Source organism: Oncorhynchus gorbuscha, linkage group LG10 (genome assembly GCF_021184085.1).
Source record: "Oncorhynchus gorbuscha isolate QuinsamMale2020 ecotype Even-year linkage group LG10, OgorEven_v1.0, whole genome shotgun sequence".
Taxonomy (NCBI): domain Eukaryota; kingdom Metazoa; phylum Chordata; class Actinopteri; order Salmoniformes; family Salmonidae; genus Oncorhynchus; species Oncorhynchus gorbuscha.
The window spans coordinates 66,867,587-66,884,835 of record NC_060182.1 but is presented as its reverse complement, the minus strand read 5'-3'; positions in this window follow the sequence as shown (position 1 = coordinate 66,884,835).

Below are 17,249 nucleotides of genomic sequence, written 5' to 3'. Positions count from 1 at the left end.
CGGAGGGCTACAGGTGAGCGCAACTACTCAAGTCTCTCCATCAAAATCCTGTACTACTTTGTCGGTCCATCTACGCTGGACCGGTTCGGGTGCTACATGTAGTGCCTTGATAGACTCTGGGGCTGAGGGTTGTTTCATGGACGAAGCATGGGTTCGGAAACATGACATTCCTTTCAGAGAGTTAGAGAAGCCTACGCCCATGTTCGCCTTAGATGGTAGTCATCTTCCCAGTATCAGATTTGAGACACTACCTTTAACCCTCACAGTATCTGGTAACCACAGTGAGACTATTTCTTTTTTGATTTTTCGTTCACCGTTTACACCTGTTGTTTTGGGTCATCCCTGGCTAGTATGTCATAATCCTTCTATTAATTGGTCTAGTAATTCTATCCTATCCTGGAACGTTTCTTGTCATGTGAAGTGTTTAATGTCTGCCATCCCTCCCGTTTCTTCTGTCCCTACTTCTCAGGAGGAACCTGGCGATTTGACAGGAGTGCCGGAGGAATATCATGATCTGCGCACGGTCTTCAGTCGGTCCCGAGCCAACTCCCTTCCTCCTCACCGGTCGTATGATTGTAGTATTGATCTCCTTCCGGGGACCACTCCTCCTCGGGGTAGACTATACTCTCTGTCGGCTCCCGAACGTAAGGCTCTCGAGGATTATTTGTCTGTGTCTCTTGACGCCGGTACCATAGTGCCTTCTTCCTCTCCGGCCGGGGCGGGGTTCTTTTTGTTAAGAAGAAGGACGGTACTCTGCGCCCCTGCGTGGATTATCGAGGGCTGAATGACATAACGGTTAAGAATCGTTATCCGCTTCCCCTATGTCATCAGCCTTCGAGATTCTGCAGGGAGCCAGGTGCTTTACTAAGTTGGACCTTCGTAACGCTTACCATCTCGTGCGCATCAGAGAGGGGGATGAGTGGAAAACGGCGTTTAACACTCCGTTAGGGCATTTTGAGTACCGGGTTCTGCCGTTTGGTCTCGCCAATGCGCCAGCTGTTTTTCAGGCATTAGTTAATGATGTTCTGAGAGACATGCTGAACATCTTTGTTTTTGTCTATCTTGACGATATCCTGATTTTTTCACCGTCACTCGAGATTCATGTTCAGCACGTTCGACGTGTTCTACAGCGCCTTTTAGAGAATTGTCTCTACGTAAAGGTTGAGAAGTGCTCTTTTCATGTCTCCTCCGTTACTTTTCTCGGTTCCGTTATTTCCGCTGAAGGCATTCAGATGGATTCCGCTAAGGTCAAGCTGTCAGTGATTGGCCCGTTCCAAGGTCACGTGTCGAGTTGCAGCGCTTTTTAGGTTTCGCTAATTTCTATCGGCGTTTCATTCGTAATTTCGGTCAAGTTGCTGCCCCTCTCACAGCTCTTACTTCTGTCAAGACGTGTTTTAAGTGGTCCGGTTCCGCCCAGGGAGCTTTTGATCTTCTAAAAGAACGTTTTACGTCCGCTCCTATCCTCGTTACTCCTGACGTCACTAGACAATTCATTGTCGAGGTTGACGCTTCAGAGGTAGGCGTGGGAGCCATTCTATCCCAGCGCTTCCAGTCTGACGATAAGGTTCATCCTTGCGCTTATTTTCTCATCGCCTGTCGCCATCTGAGCGCAACTATGATGTGGGTAACCGTGAACTGCTCGCCATCCGCTTAGCCCTAGGCGAATGGCGACAGTGGTTGGAGAGGAGGGCGACCGTTCCTTTTGTCGTTTGGACAGACCATAAGAACCTTGAGTACATCCGTTCTGCCAAACGACTTAATGCCCGTCAAGCTCGTTGGGCGTTGTTTTTCGCTCGTTTCGAGTTTGTGATTTCTTACCGTCCGGGTAGCAAGAACACCAAGCCTGATGCCTTATCCCGTCTGTTTAGTTCTTCTGTGGCTTCTACTGATCCCGAGGGATTCTTCCTTATGGGCGTGTTGTCGGGTTAACAGTCTGGGGAATTGAAAGACAGGTTAAGCAAGCACTCACGCACACTGCGTCGCCGCGCGCTTGTCCTAGTAACCTCCTTTTCGTTCCTGTTTCCACTCGTCTGGCTGTTCTTCAGTGGGCTCACTCTGCCAAGTTAGCTGGTCATCCCGGTGTTCGAGGCACTCTTGCGTCTATTCGCCAGCGCTTTTGGTGGCCGACTCAGGAGCGTGACACGCGCCGTTTCGTGGCTGCTTGTTCGGACTGCGCGCAGACTAAGTCGGGTAACTCTCCTCCTGCCGGTCGTCTCAGACCGCTCCCCATTCCTTCTCGACCATGGTCTCACATCGCCCTAGACTTCATTACCGGTCTGCCTTTGTCTGCGGGGAAGACTGTGATTCTTACGGTTGTCGATAGGTTCTCTAAGGCGGCACATTTCATTCCCCTCGCTAAACTTCCTTCCGCTAAGGAGACGGCACAAATCATTATCGAGAATGTGTTCAGAATTCATGGCCTCCCGTTAGACGCCGTTTCAGACAGAGGCCCGCAATTCACGTCACAGTTTTGGAGGGAGTTCTGTCGTTTGATTGGTGCGTCCGTCAGTCTCTCTTCCGGGTTTCATCCCCAGTCTAACGGTCAAGCAGAGGGCCAATCAGACGATTGGTCGCATACTACGCAGCCTTTCTTTCAGAAACCCTGCGTCTTGGGCAGAACAGCTCCCCTGGGCAGAATACGCTCACAATTCGCTTCCTTCGTCTGCTACCGGGTTATCTCCGTTTCAGAGTAGTCTGGGTTACCAGCCTCCTCTGTTCTCATCCCAGCTTGCCGAGTCCAGCGTTCCCTCCGCTCAAGCGTTTGTCCAACGTTGTGAGCGCACCTGGAGGAGGGTGAGGTCTGCACTTTGCCGTTACAGGGCACAGACTGTGAGAGCCGCCAATAAACGCAGGATTAAGAGTCCAAGGTATTGTTGCGGCCAGAGAGTGTGGCTTTCCACTGCAACCTTCCTCTTACGACAGCTTCTCGTAAGTTGACTCCGCGGTTCATTGGTCCGTTCCGTGTCTCCCAGGTCGTCAATCCTGTCGCTGTGCGACTGCTTCTTCCGCGACATCTTCGTCGCGTCCATCCTGTCTTCCATGTCTCCTGTGTCAAGCCCTTTCTTCGCACCCCGTTCGTCTTCCCTCCCCCTCCCCGTCCTTGTCGAGAGCGCACCTATTTACAAGGTACATAAGATCATGGACATGCGTTCTCGGGGACGGGGTCACCAATACTTAGTGGATTGGGAGGGTTACGGTCCTGAGGAGAGGAGTTGGGTTCCGTCTCGGGACGTGCTGGACCGTTCACTCATTGATGATTTCCTCCGTTGCCGCCAGGATTCCTCCTCGAGTGCGCCAGGAGGCGCTCGGTGAGTGGGGGGTACTGTCATGTTTTGTCATTGATTATCATGTCTTGTCCCTGTTCTTCCCCTTCTATTCGTTTCCCTCTGCTGGTCTTATTAGGTTCTTTCCCTCTTTCTATCCCTCTCTCTCCCCTCCCTCTCACTCTCCCGCTCTCTCTTCTCTCTATCGTTCCGTTCCTGCTCCCAGCTGTTCCTATTCCCCTAATCAATCATTTAGTCTTCCCACACCTGTTCCCGATCCTTTTCCCTGATTAGAGTCCCTATTTCTCTCCTTGTTATTCGTTTCTGCCCTGTCGGTTCCTTGTCTAGAATTCACCGTGCTGTGTTTGTGTATCGCCCTGTCGTGTCGTGTTTCCCTCAGATGCTGCGTGGTGAGCAGGTGTCTGAGTCTGTTTGGTTCAAGTGCCTTCCCGAGGCAACCTGCTGTTCACCTGCTGTTCAAGATCGAGTCTCCAGTTTGTCCTCGTCATTTCGAGTGAAAGTTGTGTTTTTTTGATTGTATTTACTTTACTGGATTAAAGACTCTGTTTTCGCCAAGTCGCTTTTGGGTCCTCTTTCACCTGCATGACAACTTTGTGTAAACTAACACAGAACAAGGAAATCAGGACACTAAGGACAATCACCCACAACACAACCAAAGAATATGGCTGCCTAAATATGGTTCCCAATCAGAGACAACGATAAACACCTGCCTCTGATTGAGAACCACTTCAGGCAGCCATAGACTTACCTAGAACACCCCACTAAGCTACAATTCCACTACATACACACCACATACAAAAACCCATGTCACACCCTGGCCTGACCAAATAAATGAAGATAAACACAAAATACTTCGACCAGGGCGTGACAGACATCATGGGAAAATCAAAGAAATGAGCCAAGGCCTCAGAAAAAGAAACTGTAGACCTCCACAAGTCTGGTTCATCCTCGGGAGCAATTTCCAAATGCCTGAAGTTACCACGTTCATCTGTACAAACAATAGTACGCAAGTATAAATCAAATCAAATCAAATTGTATTTGTCACATACACATGGTTAGCAGTGTAGCGAAATGCTTGTGCTTCTAGTTCCGACAATGCAGTAATAACCAACAAGTAATCTAGCTAACAATTCCAAAACTACTACCTTATAGACACAAGTGTAAGGGGATAAATAACATGTACATAAAGATATATGAATGAGTGATGGTACAGAGCGGCATAGGCAAGATACAGTAGATGGTATTGAGTACAGTATATACATATGAGATGAGTATGTAAACAAAGTGGCATAGTTAAGGTGGCTAGTGATACATGTATTACATAAAGATGCAGTAGATGATATAGAATACAGTATATACATATACATATGAGATGAATAATGTAGGGTATGTAAACATTCTATTAGTTAGCATTGTTTAAAGTGGCTAGTGATATATTTTACATAATTTCCCATCAATTCCCATTATTAAAGTGGCTGGAGTTGAGTCAGTGTGTTGGCAGTAGCCACTCAATGTTAGTGGTGGCTGTTTAACAGTCTGATGGCCTTGTGATAGAAGCTATTTTTCAGTCTCTCGGTCCCAGCTTTGATGCACCTGTACTGACCTCGCCTTCTGGATGATAGCGGGGTGAACAGGCAGTGGCTCGGGTGGTTGTTGTCCTTGATGATCTTTATGGCCTTCCTGTGACATCGGGTGGTGTAGGTGTCCTGGAGGGCAGGTAGTTTGCCCCCGGTGATGCGTTGTGCAGACCTCACTACCCTCTGGAGAGCCTTACAGTTGTGGGCGGAGCAGTTGCCGTACCAGGCGGTGATACAGCCCGACAGGATGCTCTCAATTCTGCATCTGTAGAAGTTTGTGAGTGCTTTTGGTGACAAGCCAAATTTCTTCAGCCTCCTGAGGTTGAAGAGGCGCTGCTGCGCCTTCTTCATGATGCTGTCTGTGTGGGTGGACCAATTCAGTTTGTCTGTGATGTGTACGCCGAGGAACTTAAAACTTACTACCCTCTCCACTACTGTTCCATCGATGTGGATAGGGGGGTGTTCCCTCTGCTGTTTCCTGAAGTCCACAATCATCTCCTTAGTTTTGTTGACGTTGAGTGTGAGGTTATTTTCCTGACACCACACTCCGAAGGCCCTCACCTCCGAGGGCCGTCTCGTCGTTGTTGGTAATCAAGCCTACTACTGTTGTGTCGTCCGCAAACTTGATGATTGAGTTGGAGGCGTGCGTGGCCACACAGTCGTGAGTGAACAGGGAGTACAGGAGAGGGCTCAGAACGCACCCTTACGGGGCCCCAGTGTTGAGGATCAGCGGATCAGTTTGCAACTGCACATGGGGACAAAGATCGTACTTTTTGGAGAAATGTCCTCTGGTCTGATGAAATAAAAATAGAACTGTTTGGAGGAAAAAGGGGGAGGCTTGCAAGTGAAATAACATCATTCCAACCGGGAAGCATGGGGGTGGCAGCATCATGTTGTGGGTGTGCTATGCTGCAGGAGGGACTGGTGCACTTCACAAAATACATGGCATCATGAGGGAGGAAAATTATGTGGATATTTTGAAGCAACATCTCAAGACATCAGTCAGGAAGTTAAAGCTTGGTCCCAAATGGCTCTTCCAAATGGACATTGACCCCAAGCATACTTCCGAAGTTGTGGCATAATGGCTTAAGGACAACAAAGTCAAGATATTGGAGTGGCCATCACAAAGCCCTGACCTCAATGCAATAGAAATTTGTGGGCAGAACTGAAAAAGCGCTTGCGAGCAAGGAGGCCTACAAACCTGACTCAGTTACACCAGCTCTGTCAGGAAGAATGGGCCAAAATTCACCCAACTTATTGTGGGAAGCTTGTGGAAGGCTACCCGAAACATTTGACCCAAGTTAAACCATTTAAAGGCAATGATACCAAGTACTAATTGAGTGTATGTAAACTTCTGACCCACTGGGAATGTGATGAAAGATTTAAAAGCTGAAATAAATAATTCTCTCTACTATTATTCTGAAATTTCACATTCTTAAAATAAAGTGGTGATCCTAACTGACCTAAAACAGGGAATTTTTACTTGTTTTAAATGTTAGGAATTGTGAAAAACAGAGTTTAATTGTATTTGGCTAAGATGTATGTAAACTTCCGACTTCAACTGTATGTGTAACAGTTCTCTACTGGCGTTGTGTTGTGAACAATCATCGACAAGGACAATCATCGACAAGCATGTTGCACCAGTCACGCATGTATTATCTGATAGAGAAACAGTACGAACAGCACGTCATGCAACACAGCCACCACAGATCATTCTACACTCTGCATGCGTGCGCTGGTTTGGCACTTGTTGACTGGAGTTTATTTCTCTCAAATTCTGTGTACACATTTATTTACATCCCTGTTTGTGAGCATTTCTCCTTTACCAAGATAATCCATCCATCTGACAAGTGTGGTATATCAAGAAGCTGATTAAACATCAGGATCAGTACACAGGTGCACCTTGTGCTGGGGACAATTAAAAGCCACATTAAAAAGTGAAGTTTTGTCACACAACACAATGCCACAGATGTCTTAAGTTTTTGAGGGTGTGTGCAATTGGCATGCTGACTGGCAGGAAGAATTTAATGTCTCTACCATGAGTGTTCTCCAACATCGTTTTAGAGAATTTGGCAGTATGTCCAACCGGCCTCACAAATGCAGACCACGTGTAACCACACCCGCCCAAAACCTCCACATCCTGCTTCTTCACCTGCGGGATTGTCTGAGGGGGAGTGCTGGGGAGTATTTCTGTCTGTAATAAAGCTCTTTTGTGGGGAAAAACTCATTCCGATTGTCTGGGCTTGGCTCCCCAGTGGGTGGCTCGGCTTTGCTTGGCACCCCTGCCCAGTCCTGTGAAATCCATAGAGGGCCTAATGAATTTATTTCAATTGACTGATTTACTTATATGAACTGTAACTCAGTAAAAAAAATGAAATTGTTGCATGTTGCATTTATATTTTTGTTCAGTATGCATAACACCCCCAGACACAGTGAATAACCAACTAGCATTTGCTAAAATTATATTAGACGAAATGCACCACAAATATTCACAAAGGAAACACCACATCTCATGTACAATATTCCAGCAATGTTTACAAACAAATTGATATAACTTCAACACTCCGATCTGCACTTCAGAGTATAAAAATCACCAACCTTCGTAAGCAAGCCACGCAAACCAGCCAGTAAGATTCCGTGTTGAATACGTGAAGGCAAGACAAAACTAAAACCAAAAAACCCATTGGCTTACAATAGAGTGGCACGTTGAATCACCAATAATAACTCTGTTACATATGACCACAACATGCTGAATTGCTTAAGGGGAATACCACACATTTGCTGTATTCACAAAGCCCTTTCATGAGGTTATATGTGATCATACATGGCTCCAGCAACGCTATTGTCCAGATATTTGTCTCTTTCTTAATCACATGGCAGAGATATGAAGCCCAGCTCCATCTATTCTCCACATCACTCCTCTATTATTCTCACGAGCGCATTTTTGTCTCTTGCTCTGGAATTTCCTGTGACATGTTGCCAAGACTAGCCTACACTGAGGGAAATATTATGGGTGGAGTGCTGGTGAAAACATCAGTGCTTTTTGTGTTATGTTGTGCCGTTTCAGTCCTGCAGAGGAATGGCCTAGGGCAGAAAAGCCTGACCTGTAGGTACAGGTTTAAGTAGAACTCACTTTTGTAACGTTTTCTCCCTCTTGACTAATGCAATACCAACTACTACTCTGCTACTTAGGGTGTTTTCACAATTGTTGTGAACTCAGTGCAGTTCACTTAATGTTTTGTGCAGTGTGAACACTCAGACCCCTCAAAAGAGCCCCCGATTACCTTTTTTTAGGTCAATGTGAACAAAAAGCTTTGCAGGTTTCTCTTATTATTATTCCCACATAACACACTAGACTACTGAAACACCATTTCCCCTGCCTTAACCCCTCACATTGGTGCCACAAAATAGAGAAGATGATGAAGTTGCAGGGGCGTATTCCTTCTGCCGATTCTGTTGCAAAACGTTTCTTAAACGGGAGCAGAAGGAATGAAACAGGGATTTAATTTGTCCAATAGAAACTCTGGTTTTAGTTGACTGTTTGGCTAATGATTACACCCCAGGTTCGTGGAAAAAACGTGCTGTTTTGGGATATTGATTAGTGATTGTCAAGGATGCACAGACATTCTTAAATATGTGTTTGAGTTTTTAGTTTAGATTATTTGTTCGTAAAATGCAGTGACGACCCGTCATTCAGGGCAGGTGGGGCCCTATATTTTTTTTGCCTGTTTTGCATGTTATTTGGGCATTAATACATGTTACATATCAGTTTGCAAAACAATGTAAAAAAAAACGTGTCTGTCTAAACGTGTCTGTGCTCGTCGGCCATTGGACATAAACATTACACAACAAGTTGGAAATTGCATATTCAACAATGAGTGGTTTGGAAGAAATCAGTGGCTAATTGCAAGCATTTCAAAGCAATCACTAGCCTGTGTGGTTCAAAGTCTGGTTTTAAGGGTCTCTTTTCCAAGCTTAAAAGCATAAACATTCAACATTGGTCAATCCAGCATGACTTCTGCCGTGCTCAAAACAACAGGAAAGCCAGAACTGGGAAGGCAGCTGGAAACTCCGACTGGGGAAAATACGTTTTGAATGATGTAATATGCCAGCACACATTTTTTTTCCTCAAACCTGCACATCATCAAAAGGGAATCGGACCCAGAACACCTCTCCCGATGGTCTCAGTTCAGTTTGCTTCAGGGCTCTTTTGAAGGATTTGCGTTCCTTTGGAGTGTTCACACTGCACAAAAAATGAAGCAAACCGCATTGAGTTCACAAAAATTGTCTGAAAGGGACCAAGTGTGAAAACACCTTAAATAGGTGCATTCAGTGCATTTGGAAAGTATTCAGACCCCTTCCCTTTTTCCACAGTTTGTTACGTTACAGTCCTATTTTAAAAAGGATTAAAACACGTTTTTTCATCACTCTACACATAATACCCCATAATGACAAAGCAAAAATATATATATATTTGTTTTGTGCAAATTTATTTTAAAAAACAACAACTGAAATATCTTATTTACATAAGTATTCAGACCCTTTGCTATGCGACTCGAAATTGAGCTCAGGTGCATCCTGTTTCCATTGATGATCCTTGAGCTGTTTCTTCAACTTGATTGGAGTTCATCTGTGGTAAATTCAATTGATTGGACATTATTTGTAAAGGTCCCACAGTTTACAGTGCATGTCAGAGCAAAAACTCTGACATGAGATTTTTCCCACTCCTCTTTCTGCCTTGAAGGCCAGCATCCCAAAGTCGCCTCTTCACTGTTGATATTGAGACTGGTGTTTTGCTGGTACTATTTAATGAAGCTGCCAGTTGAAGACTTGTGAGGCGTCTATTTCTCAAACTAGACATGATGCTCCAGATACTCAACTAGTCTTAAGAAGGCCAGTTGTATTGCTTCTTTAAGAGCAACAGTTTTTAGCTGTGCTAACATAATTGCAAAATGATTTTCTTATGATCAATTAGCCATTTAAAATTATAAACTTGCCTTTGGAACACAGGAGTGATGGTTGCTGATAATGGGCTATTCTAAAAAATATTCCATAAAACATCAACATTAACAATGTCTACACTGTATTTCTCATCAATTTGATGTTATTTTAATAGACAAAACATTTTTTTTGAACGGTAGTGTACATTTACTCTGTGTGAGTCATGTGTGTGTTTCTATGTGCTCCTCAAACACACATGCAGAAACTTTATTCAGAAGAGAATCAAGTGGGTCAACAGGACCCCCTACCTCTGTTACAAGAGGGGGGCTCTGCAGGTTTCCTAGGTTTGGCCCATTCTCAAGGATCATATAATTGGACAAACCTTGAGAGACAACATAGGCGATTTATTCAGAGCATATGGATTTTCCCATCGTTAGGCTGCTAGCCAAAATGGCTGTTGGAAACTTAGACTCCTAATTGGGCTTAGTCCTAATTAATGTCAGACACAATGGCTCTTATTTCACTCTCTGTTAGTCACATACACTTTCTAATGGATGATTTGACTTTCAAACCCAGACTATGTTCCACACGTATCAGGGAAGTCACTATTCCATGTACTGGTTATCCGTTTGTGTCTATTTTAGTCTAGATATTGTACAGTAATTGGTGCAATACTTTCTTTTACTTGTTTCGGATCACAATAAGAGCACAAAGACGACAACATCTGCCCTTCTGATGACAACGAGGTTCTTGCTCAGTCTGCCTGTGTAAATGTGAGAGCCTGACTAAACCCTCTCGTTCATTCGTATTCATGTGTTTACAGAAGCGATGGGCCACACAGAGAGACAGAAGGGACTCAGAGCCACAGCTGTAACGGATGAAAGAGTAGCCACCCTCCATGTTTTTTCAATAATCCCACTCTCTTTAACCCTGAATGAAAGTGTTTTACTTTCCTCACTGGCCCACGCCTTTAAAGACCTCTCCCTCCATTCAGGGTTTCCGTGAGCCTCCATTTTAGGGTTTAGAGACCCCCTTCTGCCACCTCTTGGGGATCACGTCCCATGAAAGTGCTCCGGTGACCAGAAAATGAGGGCATTATCACAGGCATATGCTTGTAGCGACAGAGGATCACGCCAGATTAGGCCCATCATGGCTCAATAAAGCACTAAGCTGAGGAGCAAACGCTGTCCCGTGTACCTTACAGCTCCACCACTCTCTCTCTGTCATTGTTAAACAGAATCAGTAGAGATGCTCTGTACACATCAGGGCTTAATCTGGACCTGTGGGTGATGGGGCACTGCAGAGGACACAGCATCAAAACCACAGAGAACAACAACAGAGATAGACTGGCAAGAGACTATTCATCTCCATCTCTAACCCCACTTTGTTTTGGAAGCTAGATGTGGGATGGGTTCCCCAGTAGCCAACCAGCAATGTTATCAGAAAAAGACACTCCATGTTTGATTAATTTGCTCACTTCAACTGTCTGCTAAAGAGTTTACAAGTTGTTTCACAGAGTTTAGATGAACAGCCAGAGTGGTGTTCTGTAACAGGGAGTTCAGCCTTTGTTATCACAGAGCATCAGCACAAACAGCACTGTGATTTATTCATTTACACAGCCTGAAACAATTGCATTATCTGAATGACAAAAACAAGACAAGGGCGCTATGGAAATCCCCTGGGTTGTTTATGAGTCACTAACTTTCCCTGCACACTGTTCTTAAGGTTCCTTAATCTTTATGCGGATGTGGCTGGGGAACATGTTGAAGGGACTGGAAGGAGAGCATCCCCGCCACTCCCCAGGACAGGGAGGGAGGCTGATTATGGGGGGATGAAAGGAGCTGTGGCCCTGTCCTCTGGACCTGAATAGAGCTCAGTCAGCAGGCTGTCCCATACACAGCTCTGCTCCATGCTGCTATGGCTTCATAAATTACACCACAACTACCACAGGGAGTGCAGGGGGGCTTGACAGGGGAGAAGGAGATAAAGGGAGAACGGGAGAGAAAAGAGAGAGGGAAAGAGTGTTGTCAGAGACAGTAAGGGGACAAGCCCAGGTCCAGGAGAGGAGCAGACCCTTGTCAGGGGTGAGAAGGCCCAGTCCAGCAGCTCTCCATCAGGTGTCAGAGACCCCAATCACGGCCCCCTCCATAGGCCGCTTACACACTGCTTGGTCGTCTGTGTCTCAAAATGCCACAAGAAGTGATGGGTAGACTACATATCCTAAATAAACCTACTACAATGGTTTACATTCTCTCATACATACACTGTCTGTGTTTGGTTATGCTACAAGGCCATCGGCAGAAGGGCATATAGTGCACACATGTGACACAGTGCAATCTTCTCAACAGTCCATCCTGTGACTTCCAATTTTTTTCCATGTGAAGATGTGACAATACCATCACCAACACTTTATCCTGGGTAGTCTAGTCTGTGAGAAGATTAGTGGCAGTATTGATTCTAGAATCATCAGACAAGTCCAGGTACCTATTGCTCTATTCTAACAGGACATTTCTTCCGTCAGATAGGAATAATTCAATAGGCTGATCAAATGATCTCTCCATCTTTGTATTGGGTAAGTCATTTCTATCTATCAATCTATCCCCCTAACATACCCTAACACAATCTCCTTCTTCACAAACACTTGTTTTTGGCTCTGATGAGCCCAGTGTGTCAGATTGCCATTGTGCCGGTCACACTTTTGAACAGTTGGCTGCTCACTGGTGCGTGGAGATGGCTTTGTGTCCCCAATCTGTACACTTCTGCCACAGTGCAGCCCTTCTGCCCCATCCCCCTAAGTGTCATCCTGACTGATAACAAGGAGACCTGCCACCCAATAATCTCTCCCCCCAACGCCCAGGCACGACTCCTAGCTTTCATCAGCACCATTGTTTCAGCCCATTACCTTCGCTTGTGCTCCCTCACCACGGCAACGCGTCCCCCCCATCCTTTCCCATCTGTGGATAGGAGCTGCCATGTGTCCATTGAGACGCCACTGTATGTGGAGTACATGATGCGCTCCTATTGTCTGTGGTCAACACAGAGCTACTTACTGCTGACCCCGAGGTCACAGCACACAAAACACAAGTGTTGGCGGCCACTGTGCCTCCTCATTCACCAATGATTGACGGGATGTGGAGGGTGTGCGTGTGTGCGTCGTCCTCCTCAAGAGATGTGCAGGCCCATTCAAATCAAGTGTGCTCCTTCTGTCTATCAACTATTTGATGGCATCAGACAGGTTAGTGACACACAATTGGGTTTATTGGCTGATGGTTTGATGAACTTAAATGAATAAGTGTAATTTACTTCAATGGTCACGTGCCTTGTCAGGGCATTAAAGGACTGCAAGGTTTATTGCGCTGATTTGTTTGATCCAAGATACCCAAAGTGCTTGTGGTCTTGTGGTGAAATAAAACTAAAGAAGGTTATGGCCATGTGAGATATTCAGGGTTGTAATTGTAGTTACAATTTAATTTTACAGAAAAGTTTGCACTCTGTTTTATGATGATGTGTGTTTACAATAACTGCTCCCGATTCTCTCTCTCTCTCTCTCTCTCTCACACACACACACACACACACACACACACACACACACACACACACACACACACACACACACACACACACACACACACACACACACACACACACACACACACACACACACACACACACACACACACACACACACACACACACACACACACACACAGATGGGCTCAGGTGGGAGATTAAGAATACCCATGAAATGCTCATTTGCATTCAGGCAGATCTGAATTATAATCATGAGATTAGCTCTGCCTGGGCATGTCACAGCCCTAGGAAATACCACAGCTGTAACGGTTAAGAATTTACAGATAGTCTGGATATCCAACCTGGTCTCAGATAATTAATCCGAGAGATGCCATTTAAATGATATGTTACATTTTTGTTTGGTATCTATTCATTTGTGGAAGTCCATCACCCATTTTGTATGATATGTTACGAATTACAATTCATATTATATGTTAAGAATTTTCAAAATGTATGATATGTTATGAATTCTACCTATGTGACTAACATTAGCTAACTGGCTCAAATTAGCTATGTTAAGGTTAAGTTTAAGTTTAGAAGTTAGGTTAAGGGTTAGGGGAAGGGTTAGCTAAAAGGGTTCAGGTTAAGGTTATGTGGAGGGTTAGCTAACATGCCAAGTAGTTGCAAAGTAGCTAAAAATTAGTACGTAGATGAAAAGTTGCTAATTAACTCAATTGCTAAAGTTGTCCATGATGATATTTGAACTCGCAACCTTTGGGTTGCTAAATGTTAGCGTTAAATGCCCGATCATCCACCCTACTTTATTTTTGCCTTAACATCTGTTTTGTGTAACTATACCAAACGTACCATATCAAAACACACACACCGATAACTGTATATGATCAAAGCCATGATCAGGTGACACCATTCATTCCTATGTGAAGACTCATTTGAAGCCAAGGAAGTCAGTTAAGATGGTGTCACACACGCAGTTTGAGCTACTCCAGAAAGTGATGTTGCAGGCTAGCTCAGTGCTGCCCCCTCTCATTGAGTATCTCAAGTTGAAGGCACACCGGGGTACTGCAGGCTGTTAGAAACTAAATTATCCTTACGACTTTTGTGTGCGATTTTAAAAATAATCGGTTCAAGGACATACATCTGGTGTAATAGAAACAATTATTGGTACCATGACTGTCTTCGATTTTTGTATTTATTTTACAAAAGATTGATCAGGTATATTGACATTTTCCAATTCACAATAATGAGGGATCCTTTTTTCCAGAAAACAATGCCTGCTGTACCGTGGTAGGCCTTGAACTTCGTGGCCTCAATGAGAGGGGGTAGTCGTTCTCCCCTGACACACATGTATGGGCATACATGCACCCACCCACTCACACTACCACAGAAACCCAAACTCTCACTGGCCTCTCCACCTAAATAGGTCCTGTTCCACTCTGATAGCATAACAATGGAGAGGCCACGACCCTGTGGTTCATCAGCCTCCTGTTGTTTAACTAGTGGAACTGGAGTTATTGAACGGGACTGAGGGGGATGGTGTTCCAGACCTCCCCTCTCTATAGGGCTGGATGGAACAAAGACAAGTCATTCAGTCTGTCACTGTTTCACTACCACGGAAATGCCAATAACATCATTGTCATGGCCCTTGGTGATAATGTCAGATCTGATTTATAGGATGGAGCTAACTTGCAGCTCTTTTTCCTGACTGTTGTGCTGTCTCATTAGGCCAAACAGGCACCTGCTCCTCATAGGATCCTACAGGCCGATGCCATATGGATGTGTGGCTTTGCCGTGGCATGCGGGTTGTAGATTTAAAGCACTTTTGTCATTCATACTATTCTTTGTCTTTTCTTTCCCCGGTGGAGAGTCAGAGGCCCCTGAGTTTGGACTTACAGAACCTGCCCTGCTAAGTGTGGCGTCAAATATCAATACACGCTCATGAGGGTCATAAACACAGGGCTCAGAGAGAGAGAGGGAACAACGAAAAGAGAGCTGCATAGACCTCACCTCCCAACTGTATTAGGAGGGAGGGAGGGTGGAATAGAAGAGAAAGTTGTGGATAAAGCGATAAAGAGATTGAGAGAGGGAAGGAAGGAAACATCAAAACGGCAGCACACGGTAACAGATGTGCATCCACCTGTTGCCTGTGGGACTGTAATACTGATATTCCTTCATCAGTAAATGATTGATGCTGTCAACCTGGAATTGATTTGCAATCTGTATTTCATCATGCTCTTCAAGCCGACTAGCGTTCACTAATATGATCTTTACATTGATGAAGATGGATTGATTTGTAAACCTTTTACTCAGCATAATATCAAACGTTTATATCCTAAGCAGGGTAAAAACTATTGGGCAACAAACCTTTAGGGATCCACAGGGCAATGATGTGCTGTAGATTTTAATGCAGAACACACAGTACTTAACAAAAGGCCTAAAAGTACATCTCTCGTGACTGTACTTCAGTATATTCCAGGGACAGTGGGTTGAACGGGGACAGGCTCCGCTCCGACCTTTAAAACATTAACCCTGTCCCCACAAAGACCCTGGGGGCTACGGGGCCTGGACGGGGCTCAGATGGGGAGCGAGTGGGCTGGGCACTGGTTAACCATTGCAGAGTCCGGGCTGGTAGGGCCCATGCCTTATTGTTTAGTTAGCAGCTTTGCCCAGACCCATGTTAGCAGTGTAGAGACAGGTCCTGGCAGCTAGAATGAGCCGATACAAAAGCTGTCAGTCCCAAAAGACTCTGATGGAGATGTATGGGTCTGGGGTGGGATAGGCAACATGTAGGATCCCAGGTTGTAAAGCCCAATGCGGGACAGATTGGAGAGGGTGAGATCCCTTCTAGTCCTCCTCTTATGCGTCTCTGGTCTGTGACGTTGGATGGACAGGACATGAGGCCTCCAGAACAACAAACAGACATGGCCTCATTTCCACAATGTGGGCAAAGGCGGCGCCAGCCCATTACGACCTGTGCTCTGCCATTTAGGCTAGGCTGTACGGAGGGGCCTCTCACTGCTGCACAGGGGCCACTCTGCCACTCCCAACCAGGACTGGGGGAACTCTGCTGTTTTGTTTGACAAAAAAGTGTCATAAAGAACTCTCCTTCATTGGTGCTCAATAAAACTTAGCATCTGCAAACATTAGATTTCCTCTCTCCTCTTCTGCCATTGTTTCCATCAGTGACCCCATTTCAGCCATTCACTTTCAGTCTTTATCCCAGTTTTATTGTGCATCAGAGAAAGAGGAAACTCTTGTAAGATTGAACCATTCCCCCTCTACACGTCTCCTGCCTCCCACCATTTTAGTTGATCATTTTAGTTGATCTATGATCTCTTAAACAATCGCCTTCTGCTGAGCAGCTGGAAGGCCTTGAGGGGACTGATAATAATAACAGAGCCTAAATGTAATTTTGTTATGGTAAACTGAGCAGAAGGGATGGACTCACTAGCAAATCTGACTAGTAGTCACAGTGTATCTCTATAGAGAGTAAAAAGCCATGTTTTAGATAATGACTTTCATTGAAAACCAACAGTAAAAATGAATTTGCATGTTTAAATGCACACAGACTTAAATATACATAGATTTTGTGCTATTATAAGAATTGACCTACCATTAGATACACTTGGATTTGATATGGTATCACAGTAAATTCACTACAGTTTTGTCAGTTCACATTCCTAAATTCACTAAACAGCCAACAGCAACAAACATCTCCGACAATCTATTTCAGAAAAGTTTTCAGCATAATGCTGTGTATAAACATGTCAATGGAGAGACTGAAATATAATCCCATTAACTTTGAATGGCAAGTCTATTATAGTGTTGCATAATGTGTCTCACCACGGAAAATCATCATCCCAGTGGAAATGGAGGAGATAAAGGGATTGGAGATGCCATGACATCTTTATGAATGTAA